This window comes from Rhinatrema bivittatum, chromosome 12 (genome assembly GCF_901001135.1).
Source record: "Rhinatrema bivittatum chromosome 12, aRhiBiv1.1, whole genome shotgun sequence".
Classification (NCBI taxonomy): Eukaryota; Metazoa; Chordata; class Amphibia; order Gymnophiona; family Rhinatrematidae; genus Rhinatrema; species Rhinatrema bivittatum.
The window spans coordinates 73,197,891-73,212,530 of NC_042626.1; positions in this window are offsets into that span (position 1 = coordinate 73,197,891).

The window sequence follows — 14,640 nt, forward strand, 5'->3', positions numbered from 1 at the left end:
AATTCGGGAGGAAATAGCAACGCTAGGTCACCGAGTAGATGACTTGGATACCTGATTGGACTGCCAGGCTGAAATGGCTAAAAATCTTAAATCAACATGTGCTGACCTGCAAGAGGATAATCAAAACCTGAAGGCAAAGCTGGCTGACCTGGAAAACAGAGCGCGAAGAAGCAACTTGCGCTTTAGGGGTTTTAAAGAGTCCCCAGGGAGCGAGGACTGCAAGGCAATAATTAAACGTTTTTGTCAGTTTCTCCGGGCTACATCCAACACCGAGGCTGGTCCTAATGCCCCCGATATTCATCTTGACAGGGCTCACTGTGCTCTTCGCGCTCCGATGGCTAACCATCACCGCGATATTGTGGTTTGCTTTCACAATTTTCTGTTAAAGAGATGGTGGCCCTAGCAGCAAGAAAACAAACTACCTGGCACTGGGAGGACCAAGAAATTTCAATCTTTGCAGACCTCTCTCAAGCCACCCTTCAGAACAGACAAAATGTAAAAGAGGTTACTGTATTCTTAAGAAAAGAAAATATTAAATATAGATAGCTACATCCATTCGGACTTTCTTTTGCTATTGAAGGCATCTCCTATAAGCTGCACTCTCCTGAGGAAGTACCCACGTACAGCTCTCGTGTTAGACAGCTAAACAGTCTAACACGAGAGCTGTGCTTCCTTTGTGGCAGAGGATAGGAAAATGCAAGAGCAGGCTCCACTGACATTCTGGAGGTTCTGTGTCCAGCCAAGGGACAACTTGACTTTCTTTCCTCCTCTCCAGAGGACATAATTTGTAAATCTGGGTAACCTTACCTCTGCTGTTTAAGGATCCATATAGTTTGGACCTTATATACTTACGGCTTATGATTCTTTCCTTTATCTTATAGTTAATCTGATGTTGAGTAATTTGCTATACAGTACTCTTATGCTTTATTATGTGTGTGCGGCAATGGGGCTCCACTCCACTGATGATGGTAATTCCTCCCTGGAAAGGGGCTGTACCGGCCTGCAAGGAGGAATATGCAGATCAGTTCCAACTGGGGGGGGGGGGGGGGGGGTGAGTAGTTTTGGGTTGGGTTTTTGTTGCCTGTTTTTCCTTTTTGTATTTCCATTGGAAATCCTATTTTACTTTAAATGTGCTTTCCTTGAAAGGATTATTACATTTACTTTTTTTTCCCAATTTGTTTTCCCGAATAGCTCCATTGAATGGAAAACTGCACGGGCTCCTAAAGTCTTTTTTTTTTGTCCTACAGACTTGAGAGCCTTGGCAATAATGCGATATTTCAATAAGTAATAACTATCAATAATGTAAATGCCACCCTTTCGCATAACTTCCATTAATGCCAAGGGGCTTAACTCACCTTATAACAGGAGCTTATTATTTCGAGAAATGAGACTGAATGAATCTGAGATCATATTTATACAGGAAACACACCTGTCTCATCGATATGAATACTTGCTTAAATCATCTAGATTTCCCCAATAATTTTTACCCCTCACAGTAAGTCTGCAAAATATACAGGGGTCCCTATATTATTTTTCAAGAATTTCATAAGTGAGTGTACCCTATGTATTCCCAATCCTCAAGGAAGGTATCTTCTCCTATGTATTGTGGTTAATGGATTACCGTATACCCTAGTCAATATATATGCCCCTAACAAAGAGCAGGCCGCTTTCTTTAGACAGCTACAACTTCTTCTCCCACATTGTACTGGGGCCCTAATCTAGGGAGGAGACTATAACGTAGCCGTAACCCCCAGCCTTGACACCTTGAAGGGCACCTCTTCTCTGGATAAATCTCATGTAGCTGCTTTGAGAACTCTCATGGAGGACCTACAACTAGTTGATATCTGGCGCTCACGCTACTTTAAATCTCAGTCCTATACCTTCTCTTCAGCGACACATGATTTATACACAAGAATTGACTATCTATTAGTAGATAAGTCACTGATTCATAACAACAGGAAAGTGGATTGGGGAATTATCTCCTGGTCTGACCATGCCCCTATTTCTTTAGATATCACGTTTGATCAGTACGATGGGGGAAAAAATGTTGTCATCTCAATGACTCTCTCCTACAAGACACAGCTTATACCAAAGTTGTCACTCTTGCTATCCAAGAATTCTTTCTCAATAATGAGCACTCCGTGACTTCCTGTCTCAGTGTGGGATTGTTTAAGGTGATTATAACGTCAGGAAGAAGCAACATGCGTTTCACTCATCATAAAATTCAAGCTCTCTCGCATCAGCATTCCTTAACTCAAACAAAACCTTTTCCCAACTTGTCAAGACTAGAGAGGAATTGCATCGTTTAGAAACTTCACGAATTGCCCAGCAAATGGAACTTGTTAAACAGGAATATTTTGAAGGAGGAGAAAAAGCAGGTAAACTACTAGGGCCGGATTTTATAACATGCACACGTGGCATACATTTGTGCGTGCTACCCAGCGCGCACAAATGTATGCCCGATTTTATAACATGTGTGCGCTGCCGTGTGCATGTTATAAAATCTGGGGTCGGCGTGCGCAGGGAAGTGCACACTAGTGCACCTTGTGTGCGCCGAGCCCTTGGGGAGACCAGCTGGCTTTCCCTGTTCCCTCCCCCCCACCTTCCCCTCCCTGTCCCGCCTCCCCAGCCCGAACCCCCCCCCCCCCCCCCAGTATCTTCATCTTCTAAGTTCCGCCTGCCAGAGGCAGGCGAAACTTGCGCGCACGCGCCTGCCAAGTGTCAGTGTGGGATCCTTCGGCCCAGCAGCCATGCGTAGGCCTCTGGCCATGCCCCTAGACCGCCCCGTCCCTGCCCATTCAGAAAAGCCCCGGGACTTACACGCGTACTGGGGCTTTACGCGCGCCGCTGGGCCTTTTTAAAATAGGCCTGGTGTGCGTAGGCCTTTTAAAATCTGCCCCCTAGTGAATAAACTAAAAATGATAACCCTCCAAAACCATATTCTAAAGATTAAAAATGAGGTAGGTCAGATTCTCACCACTAACACAGACATCAGGAAACAGTTTCTTTTTACCAAACCCTTTGTAGCTCAGATCTCTCAATATCTACAGAGGCGATAGAAGGCTACCTGAACTCCGTACCATACCATATATATCTGAGGCCATGAGGGAATCATTAGATTGTGAAATTACTACTCCTGAGATCCTTTCCGCTATTAAAAATTTAAAGGTGGGTAAGGCCCCCAGGTCCTGATGGCCTAACAGCTAAATTTTATAAGCAATTTGCTCCTTTTTTAGTAGCGCACCTACAAAAGGTTTTCAATTTCCTATGTAATGGAGGGTCCTTATTACCAGACTCTAATTTGGCCAGTATTACAGTCATTGCTAAGCCGGGCCGTGACCCCTCTATATGCGGTTCTTATAGACCCATCTCTTTGATAAACTTAGACCTTAAATTGCTAGCTAAAATATTGGCCGACTGTCTCAATCGTTTCATCCCCCAACTCATCCACCAGGACCAAGTAGGATTTATCCCAGGCAGAATGGCCAGTGACAATGTCCGCAAAATTTTGAATATTATTTGGAGGACTCACAAGAATCACAAAGCGACCCTCCTATTAGCCATAGACATTGAAAAGGGGTTTGACATGGTCCACTGGCCATTCTTGTTCACTACTTTATATAAAATGGGATTTGGGGTTTCTTTTCAAAATTGGCTGTGTTCCCTCTACCACAACCTTAAAGCATGCCTAAAAATCAATGGAGGGTACTCTAATCCTTTTGAGGTTAAGAGGGGAACCAGGCAAGGTTGCCCTCTTTCACCTCTACTCTTCACTATCTTCCTTGAACCATTGTCCACCACCATAAGAAATAACCCCCCTATCCCTGGATTCCAATTGGGGTCCCAGTCATTTAAATTATCATTGTTTGCGGATGACGTTCTATTTACTATTAGCAACCCCCACGCTTTACTGCTAGAAATTAAATCGAATCTGGCATCATTCAGTGCTGTCTCCGGCTTTAAAACTAATTGGGAAAAGTCAGAGCTCCTCAATATCTCTTGTTATGCACACTTAGTATCATATTTGTAGTTGCCCCATCTTTTTAAATGGGCGCAGCACAAATTTAAATTTTGGGCATATACATTGGCAGACACCTGGAGGACCTTTACTCTAAATTACAGACCCCTCCTAAAGAAAATCAGACAAGACTTAGATAATTGGGCCCGACTTACATTAACCTAAGGAGGATTTCTACAGTAAAAATGAACATCCTACCCAGATTTCTTTACTTGTTCCAAACCCTCCCCCTCTCTCAACCCAATTCTATTTTGAGACTCTGGCAGAAGAAACTCTTCTGGTTTATCTGGAAACGTAGACCCCCTAGGATTGCTCGCACCATTTATACCAGCCTAAATCGGAAGGTGGGCTAGGGGTAACCAATCTACTTTGGTACTAACACAGCAGCTCAGCTGCGTCCCGTTATCAATTGGCAGAATTCTAAATTGATTAAAAACTGGGTTCAAATGGAGCAGTTCTGGTTTCAGGACATGTCTTTGCAGGCTACCCTCTGGCAATCTCGCCGTTCCTGGCGTCATTGTCCTAACATAGCACCCACTACCCAACACGCCCTGAAGTTATGGACAGCTTGGAAACACCAGCTGGTACTTTCAATCCACTTTTCTTTTTCACAATCGCATTTGCTCCCTGCTTACCCCTTCAGTCCTTCAAAGCGTGGAAAGATAGAGGGATTTGTCTTATTGAACATATATATGTAAATAGTAAGACACTTTCTTTTGCTGAATTACAGACTAAATATCTGCTCCCTGAATCTGAATTCTTTCCTTATCTTCAGATCAAACACTTCATTTCTGACTTACAGGCAAGATCGCTCTTGTCCCCGGAGAAATCTCTCTGAAGGTTACTGCTCTCATGCCCACAGTATGAAAGGATTGATTTAAAAAATGTATATGTTGAGAGGAAGTGACGCCATCCCCTGTGAATGGCAGCATAATCTCTTAGCTCCGTGTAGCTGTGGGATATAAACGTGGAAAAAATAGCGAAATTGCCCCCCGCCGAATCTCAATTTGGATCTCTGCACGGGTGAGACGGATGGCTGCATGCTGGCGAACAATAGACTTGTCTGAATTTTCTTATAGCGGGAATGCCGCGAACATGAACATGCCGACACTGGAGGAAGAAGACAACATGGCGGCGGGATCTGCGCCGGAGACAGCGCCTAAGACAGGGATGACCGATGAGCCCAGCCCCGCCGGACAAGAGCTTAAAATGTGGCTCCAGGAGATAAAAAAATAAATCATACAGACCTTAAAATTGGAAATAAAAGAAAACATGGGAGCTCTCCGTATTGAGGTGGAAGAGTTGGGTGAGAGAATGCACGTGGTGGAACAGAGCACAGACGAGCAGGCCACAGCCATCTCGCAACATACCAAAGATATTCAGTCCATTCAGCAAGCCACGGATGAACTGCTCAATAAAATTGAAGTCTTGGAAAACAGACAGCGGCAATGTTATATTCGCATTAGAGGTATTCCAGAAACAGAGGACACCACTGACTATGTGGGATTCGTGCAGGACCTATGTAAGGCTGTGTTAAGTATGGGCAGCACATTGCCATTGACAGAGCACACAGGGCCCTGGGTAAGCCAATCAATAATAAACCTAGAGATGTGGTTGTATGCCTACATAACTTCCCGATAAAGGAATTGATAATGAATAATGCACGCACGCTGGGGCATATTGTGTGGCGGGAGTCGGCGATCCAAATCTTTAATGATTTATCGGCAGTCACGCTGCAAAAAACGCAGGGCGATGAAAAATATCACAGACACCCTGAGAGCGGAAAATGTGCGATACAGATGGTTGTAACCGTTTGGACTCCTGTTCAATATCAGTGGGAATTCCTGTGTGGCGAAAACTCCAGAAGGAGCAGAGAAATTTCTGTGCCAACATGGAATTGAGATGAAAGTGCAGAATGCAGGGAACCAACAAGTAGGAACTGGCCCGGCACCCAGATGGCAGCGCATGGGAAAAGGAGGGAAGCGATTGCGAAAACAAGATAGCACCAAAGAGGGAACTGGTCACAGTGACGGCTGATTCAGTTCCTGCGTCTGGATCCGGATGGAGCTCTTCAGGAAAGAGGGACGTTATGGCTTTTTCTTTTTGCCCCAATCTCTCGGGACTCTCATATGTATAGATGGCAGTAGAGCAAGCAGTTTACGATGGCTGTGGGATGAAAGTGGGTATATTAAGTAATCTGGAGCTTACATGGGGCTTCCAGGTGGTATTGGGGGGCATTTCAAGTAATAGCATATTGTATTTAGCAATAGTATTAAGGTTTATGTTTAAATGCTAGACGGGATGACGCCATTCCTCCACTATAATTAGGGTGAGGAAGGGTACCTCACTGTTGCTGGATAGGGATGGGGGATGGGGGAAGGGGGGGGGGTCTTGGGGAAGGTTTCTGGTGTATAAAAGAAGGTTTTCATGGGGGGGTAGTGAAGAGTGTCCCTTTGAAGCTGGGGAGAGGCTCCATAACTGGCGAGAAGTATCACAGACACCATGGCTGACTTGTGTATAGTATCTCTTAATGCTAAATGCCTGAATCAGCCAAGGAAACGTCAATTGTTATTTAAAGATGCAAAGGCACATAAGGCATCGTTCTATTTTGTACAAGAGACACATTTGCTCAGAAAAGATGAGAGGCTACTAAGGGATAAGGCTTACCCACATATTTTCTTGGCTTCTAATTGCGAGGAAAAAAAGATGTGGGGTGGGAATCCTGCTAGCAAAGGAGCTTCGAGTGGAAATTATAGACAGCAGGAAAGATCGAAAGGGTAGATATGTTCTGGTTACATTACTTAATGTATACGCACCTAATCAAAATCAAGGGGCTTTTTTCACCCAGCTGGAACAATCATTAAGTGATTTTAGTCAAGGGTCTTTACTAATGGGAGGAGACTTCAACTCTATCCTGAACCCTCAATTGGATCACAGTAATTGGACTGGAGGGGGGCCCAGGGGCCACAGAGGTTAAAAATTTTGATGAAACACTGGGGACTATTGGATATTTGGCGCCAACAGCATCCAAAAGATAGGGACTATTCGTTTTTCTCCAGAGTCCATGGGTCTTACTCTCGCATAGATATGTAGCTAGGAAGTAAGCTTTGGTATATGGGATGTCAGGAATCCAAGATAGGACATATAACATGGTCTGACCATGCAACAATTCATGGCACCTTTTGTATCTTAAAGGATGAACCAGGGGTTAAATATTGGAGCTTAAATAACAATCTCCTCATGGACTCTCAGGTGTGCGAATCCCTAAGAACAGATATTAAATATCACTTTGATCTTAATGATAATGATGAAGTCCCTCCAACAACAGTGTGGGATTGTTTTAAGGCTGTCATTCGAGGGAAGTTAATAGCTAAAGTGGCAGCAAGACTAAAAGAGGCTAGGAGGTTACACTTCGAGCTGAATACAGAAATTGGTAGGCTGGAAAGGAAACATAAAAAACATGGGGGGTGGCGTACCCTTCAGGAATTGGACAAAAAGCGTAATGAGTTACGGATACTATTGGATGGGGAAATAATGGATAAGTTAGATAAGAAAACATAAGAAAATGCCATACTGGGTCAGACCAAGGGTCCATCAAGCCCAGCATCCTGTTTCCAACAGTGGCCAATCCAGGCCATAAGAACCTGGCAAGTACCCAAAAACTAAGTCTATTCCATGTAACCATTGCTAATGGCAGTGGCTATTCTCTAAGGGGGTAATTTTCAAAAGGAGTTACGCGCATAAATGTAACTACTATTGTAGCAATTTTCAAAAGCCCACTTACTCGAGTAAAGTGCACTTATGCGAATAAATCCTATGGACGATTCAATGGCATATATTGTAGCAATTTTCAAAAGCCCACTTACTCGAGTAAAGTGCATTTACATGCGTAAAACCCAGATTTACGCATGTAAATGCTTTTTAAAATCTGCCCCTAAGTGAACTTAATAGCAGGTAATGGACTTCTCCTCCAAGAACTTATCCAATCCTTTTTTAAACACAGCTATACTAACTGCACGAACCACATTCTCTGGCAACAAATTCCAGAGTTTAATTGTGCGTTGAGTAAAAAAGAACTTTCTCCGATTAGTTTTAAATGTGCCCCATGCTAACTTCATGGAGTGTCCCCTAGTCCTTCTACTATCCGAAAGAGTAAATAACCGATTCACATCTACCCGTTCTAGACCTCTCATGATTTTAAACACCTCTATCATATCCCCCCTCAGTCGTCTCTTCTCCAAGCTGAAAAGTCCTAACCTCTTTAGTCTTTCCTCATAGGGGAGTTGTTCCATTCCCCTTATCATTTTGGTAGCCCTTCTCTGTACCTTCTCCATCGCAATTATATCTTTTTTGAGATGCGGCGACCAGAATTGTACACAGTATTCAAGGTGCGGTCTCACCATGGAGCGATACAGAGGCATTGTGACATTTTCCGTTTTATTCATCATTCCTTTTCTAATAATTCCCAACATTCTGTTTGCTTTTTTGACTGCCGCAGCACACTGAACCGACGATTTCAATGTGTTATCCACTATGACACCTAGATCTCTTTCTTGGGTTGTAGCACCTAATATGGAACCCAACATCGTGTAATTATAGCATGGGTTATTTTTCCCTATATGCATCACCTTGCACTTATCCACATTAAATTTCATCTGCCATTTGGATGCCCAATTTTCCAGTCTCACAAGGTCTTCCTGCAATTTATCACAATCTGCTTGTGATTTAACTACTCTGCACAATTTTGTGTCATCTGCAAATTTGATTATCTCACTCGTCGTATTTCTTTCCAGATCATTTATAAATATATTGAACAGTAAGGGTCCCAACACAGAACCCTGAGGTACTCCACTGTCCACTCCCTTCCACTGAGAAAATTGCCCATTTAATCCTACTCTCTGTTTCCTGTCTTTTAGCCAGTTTGCAATCCACGAAAGGACATCGCCACCTATCCCATGACTTTTTACTTTTCCTAGAAGCCTCTCATGAGGAACTTTGTCAAACGCCTTCTGAAAATCCAAGTATACTATATCTACCGGTTCACCTTTATCCACATGTTTATTAACTCCTTCAAAAAAGTGAAGCAGATTTGTGAGGCAAGACTTGCCCTGGGTAAAGCCATGCTGACTTTGTTCCATTAAACCATGTCTTTCTATATGTTCTGTGATTTTGATGTTTATAACACTTTCCACTATTTTTCCTGGCACTGAAGTCAGGCTAACCGGTCTGTAGTTTCCCGGATCGCCCCTGGAGCCCTTTTTAAATATTGGGGTTACATTTGCTATCCTCCAGTCTTCAGGTACAATGGATGATTTTAATGATAAGTTACAAATTTTTACTAATAGGTCTGAAATTTCATTTTTTAGTTCCTTCAGAACTCTGGGGTGTATACCATCCGGTCCAGGTGATTTACTACTCTTCAGTTTGTCAATCAGGCCTACCACATCTTCTAGGTTCACCGTGATTTGATTCAGTCCATCTGAATCATTACCCATGAAAACCTTCTCCATTACGGGTACCTCCCCAATATCCTCTTCAGTAAACACCGAAGCAAAGAAATCATTTAATCTTTCCGCGATGGCCTTATCTTCTCTAAGTGCCCCTTTAACCCCTCGATCATCTAACGGTCCAACTGACTCCCTCACAGGCTTTCTGCTTCGGATATATTTAAAAAAGTTTTTACTGTGAGTTTTTGCCTCTACAGCCAACTTCTTTTCAAATTCTCTCTTAGCCTGTCTTATCAATGTCTTACATTTAACTTGCCAATGTTTATGCTTTATCCTATTTTCTTCTGTTGGATCCTTCTTCCAATTTTTGAATGAAGATCTTTTGGCTAAAATAGCTTCTTTCACCTCCCCTTTTAACCATGCCGGTAATCGTTTTGCCTTCTTTCCACCTTTCTTAATGTGTGGAATACATCTGGACTGTGCTTCTAGAATGGTATTTTTTAACAATGACCACGCCTCTTGGACATTTTTTACTTTTGTAGCTGCTCCTTTCAGTTTTTTTCTAACAATTTTTCTCATTTTATCAAAGTTTCCCTTTTGAAAGTTTAGCACGAGAGCCTTGGATTTGCACACTGTTCCTTTTCCAGTCATTAAATCAAATTTGATCATATTATGATCACTATTGCCAAGTGGCCCCACCACCGTTACCTCTCTCACCAAGTCCTGTGCTCCACTGAGAATTAGATCTAAAATTGCTCCCTCTCTCGTCGGTTCCTGAACCAATTGCTCCATAAAGCTATCATTTATTCCATCCAGGAACGTTATCTCTCTAGCGTGACCCGATGATACATTTACCCAGTCTATATTGGGGTAATTGAAGTCTCCCATTATTACTGCACTACCAATTTGGTTAGCTTCCCTAATTTCTCTTAGCATTTCACTGTCCATCTCACCATCTTGACCAGGTGGACGGTAGTATACCCCTATCACTGTAGTCTTCCCTGATACACAAGGGATTTCTACCCATAAAGATTCAATTTTGTATTTAGTCTCATGCAGGATGTTTATCCTGTTGGACTCTATGCCATCCCGGACATAAAGCGCCACACCTCCTCCCGACTGCTCCTCTCTGTCATTGCGATATAATTTGTACCCCGGTATAGCACTGTCCCATTGGTTATCCTCTTTCCACCATGTCTCTGAGATGCCAATTAAGTCTATGTCATCATTTACTGCTATACATTCTAGTTCTCCCATCTTACTTCTTAGACTTCTGGCATTAGCATACAAACATTTCAAAGTTTGTTTTTTGATTGTATTTTTATTCTGCTTTTTAATTGATAGGGATAAGTTAGAATTTTTTAGCTCAGGTGAGTTTTTAGTTACAGGCACTTGGACTACTTTTCTAATTATTGGAACCTCACTGTCGGGATGCCCTAATTCTAATGCATCATTAGTATCCTTTAAAGATACATCTCTCCGAACCATGCGCTGCTGAGCGACTGTCGGCTTTCCCCTTTGTTCTAGTTTAAAAGCTGCTCTATCTCCTTTTTAAAGGTTTGCGCCAGCAGTCTGGTTCCACCCTGGTTAAGGTGGAGCCCATCCCTTCGGAAGAGACTCCCCCTTCCCCAAAAGGTTCCCCAGTTCCTAACAAAACTGAATCCCTCTTCCTTGCACCATCGTCTCATCCACGCATTGAGACTCCGGAGCTCTGCCTGCCTCTGGTGACCTGCGCGTGGAACAGGGAGCATTTCAGAGAATGCTACCCTGGAGGTTCTGGATTTAATCTTTCTACCTAAGAGCCTAAATTTGGCTTCCAGAACCTCCCTCCCACATTTTCCTATGTCGTTGGTGCCCACGTGTACCACGACAGCCGGCTCCTCCCCAGCACTGTCTAAAATCCTATCTAGGTGACGCGTGAGGTCCACCACCTTCGCACCAGGTAGGCATGTTACCAGGCGATCCTCACGCCCACCCGCCACCCAGCTATCTACATTCCTAATAATCGAATCACCAACTATGACGGCCGACCTAACCCTTCCCTCCTGGGCAGTAGGCCTTGGGGAGATATCCTCAGTGCGAAAGGACAATGCATCACCTAGAGAGCAGGTCCTTGCTACAGGATCCTTTCCTGCTACATCTGGTTGGTGCTCTCCCATTATGAGACCTTCTTCCTCCAAGGCAGCACCAGGGCTGCCAGTCTGAAGTTGGGACTGGACTACTATGTCCCTGAAGGTCTCATCTATATACCTCTCTGTCTCCCTCAGCTCCTCCAGGTCTGCCACTCTAGCCTCCAGAGATCGGACTCGTTCTCTGAGAGCCAGGAGCTCTTTGCATCGCATGCACATGTACAACTTCTCACCGGTGGGTAAAAAATCATACATGTGACACTCGATGCAAAAGACTGGGAAGCCCCCCTCTTGCTGCTGGACTGCTGCCTTCATCTCAATTTTGATTAGTTCCTAGTTAAGTTTTAGGTTGCTATGGGAGTAGGAATGTGTCTAAGTTCCTTTAAATGTATTAGTGAATTCACTATATGTCTGGTAGTGGCCTACTAGGGTCTGATCGAATTCTCAATAAAGTTTTTGTTGATGGGGTTTTTTTTTTTTTGTTTTTTTTTGTGCAAGGGGTACCTATTTTCTGGAAGGTAATAAGCCGGGTAGGCTGCTGGCGAGACAATTAAAGCAGCAAATAGCATGAGAGTACTATTTTTAAAATTAAGGACCCTTTGGGCAACTATATTTTGGATAACACAGGCATTCGGAATAGATTTGCCCAATACTATAAGGAACTATACTCTGCCGAGCACAACATACCAGCTGGACAGATTGATGCTTATCTACAGGGGATTGTAATGCCATCTTTAACTGATGATCAGTCCAAAATACTAGATAAACCTATAACCAAAGGGGAGATCTCTGATGCTGTATCTACTCTTAAGCCTCATAAAGCCCCGGGCTTAGATGGCTTCACTGGCCTATTTTATAAAAAATTTAAGGAACTACCTATTCCATATCTGCAATTGGTATATAATGACCTTCTCAATACACCAACACTGCCATCAACCATGGATCTAGCTGGTATAACGGTACTACCTAAACTGGGAAAGGATAAGTCACTTTGTGGATCGTATAGGCCCAAATCTCTGCTTAATTTGGATTTAAAGATCCTGGCCAAAGGTTTGGCACGTAGATTAAATATGGTTCTGCCAATGCTCATACACTCCGATCAATCGAGATTTATACCGGGTAGATAAGCAGGGGATAACATTAGAAAGGTGGTTAATCTGATATGGACTGCACGAGTGCATAAAATCCCTTCGGTTTTGATGTCGGTGGATGCAGAGAAGGCATTCGATAGGGTCCACTGGGGATTTCTGTTTGGTGTATTGAGAAAGGTGGGCCTAGGGGATAATTTCCGAACGTGGATTGCGGCTATGTATTCTTCCCCAAAGGCCTGCATAAAAGTTAATGGTTCATACTCCCCCACCTTTGATTTGGGAAGGGGTACCCGTCAGGGGTGCCCTTTATCCCCACTTCTATGCGCCCTGTTTATGGAACCATTTGCAGCTGTGATTCGACAAAATGGGGATATTAAAGGGATTCCTAGTGGGGAAGCCCAATATAAAATATCGCTATTTGCAGATGATATTCTGTTTTCGGTTGCATATCCCCAACTTACGTTGCCAATTTTGGTTCAGGAATTGGATCGATTTAGCTCCATATCGGGTTTTAAGGTTAACATGACAAAGATGGCAATACTGAATATTATGCTAACGGATGCACAGATTTCTGGTATTCAGGACCACTTCCCCTTTAAATGGAATACCCGAGGATTAAAATATCTGGGTATCACCCCGAGTGCGAACTGGAGGCAACTTTTTGCTTTAAATTATATACCCCTGATGATGCAAACGGCTAGAGATCTTGAGATATCGTGTCCTTATATGCTTTCATGGGTGGGGAAGAGTGGCCACTATAAAAATGAACGTGCTGCCGCGGTGGCTATATCTCTTTCAGACGTTGCCAATTGAATTACCAACTAAATTTCTGAAAACTCTACATGCCAAGGTATTTCATTTTATATGGCACAGGAGGCCACCGCGCATTGCCAGACAGGTCCTATATAAAGCTATACAGGAAGGGGGGGGGGGGGGGGGGGGTAGCTGTCCCAAACTTTCTCTGGTATTATCAAGCAGCTTAAATACGGGTAATTCCTGAATGGACCGCAAGACAAAACCCGAAACAATGGGTACTAATTGAGCAATCAATAGGCAATGGGGGCCCCATGCATCACAGAGTATGGGGTCTGCCACAGAAAGATACAGAACGGGAAATGGGTAACCCTTTTACCCGGGTCACATTGAGGATATGGCAGAAATGTTGATTTTTACTGACTGGGCCGAGATTAGTCACACCACTGTTACCAATTGGTTTATATAAAAATAAGTACTGGGTGCACCAAGGGGGAATCCAACATTCTATGTGGAGTAAATGGGGGGTGTGGTGTTACGGACAGCTGATACAGGACTGACGTATCATCCCTTTTGTGGACTTACAGCGCCAATATGGATTGCCTGATACGGAATACTATCACTATCTACAATTGTGGCACTGTCTTCAGGATTTATACATTAAGGATGATGTGATCCGGGCAAGAACTGATTTTGAAAATATGTGCTGCACGCAGCCGGGCACGAAAGGCACCATATCCAATATATTTGTATGACTGACTCGTCCACAACCAACTTTGACCCGGTACCAGTCGGAATGGGTACAGGACTTAAATTTACAATGGACTGCTATACAATGGAAACAATGCTTTAGTGTCCTTACCCAGCGATCTATTTCTGCTAACATCATGGAAACTAACTATAAATTGCTGTCTCAATGGTACCTTACCCCTTTTAAATTACATAAAATTTATCCCAGCCAGGGGGATAAAATGTTGGAGGCACTGCAATCAAGTAGGTACCTTTCTTCACATTTGGTGGGATTGCCCTAAGATAGTACCATACTGGAAGTGGATACAGACACTGATTAAACAAATGCTGAACATTACCATTTCCTTTCAACCGGAGATCTATCTGCTATCTGATTACCCAGCAACTTGGTCATCGACTGTGCGGGCTCTAATTCATCAAGTGATCAGCGTTGCTCGGCAGGAGCTGGCGGT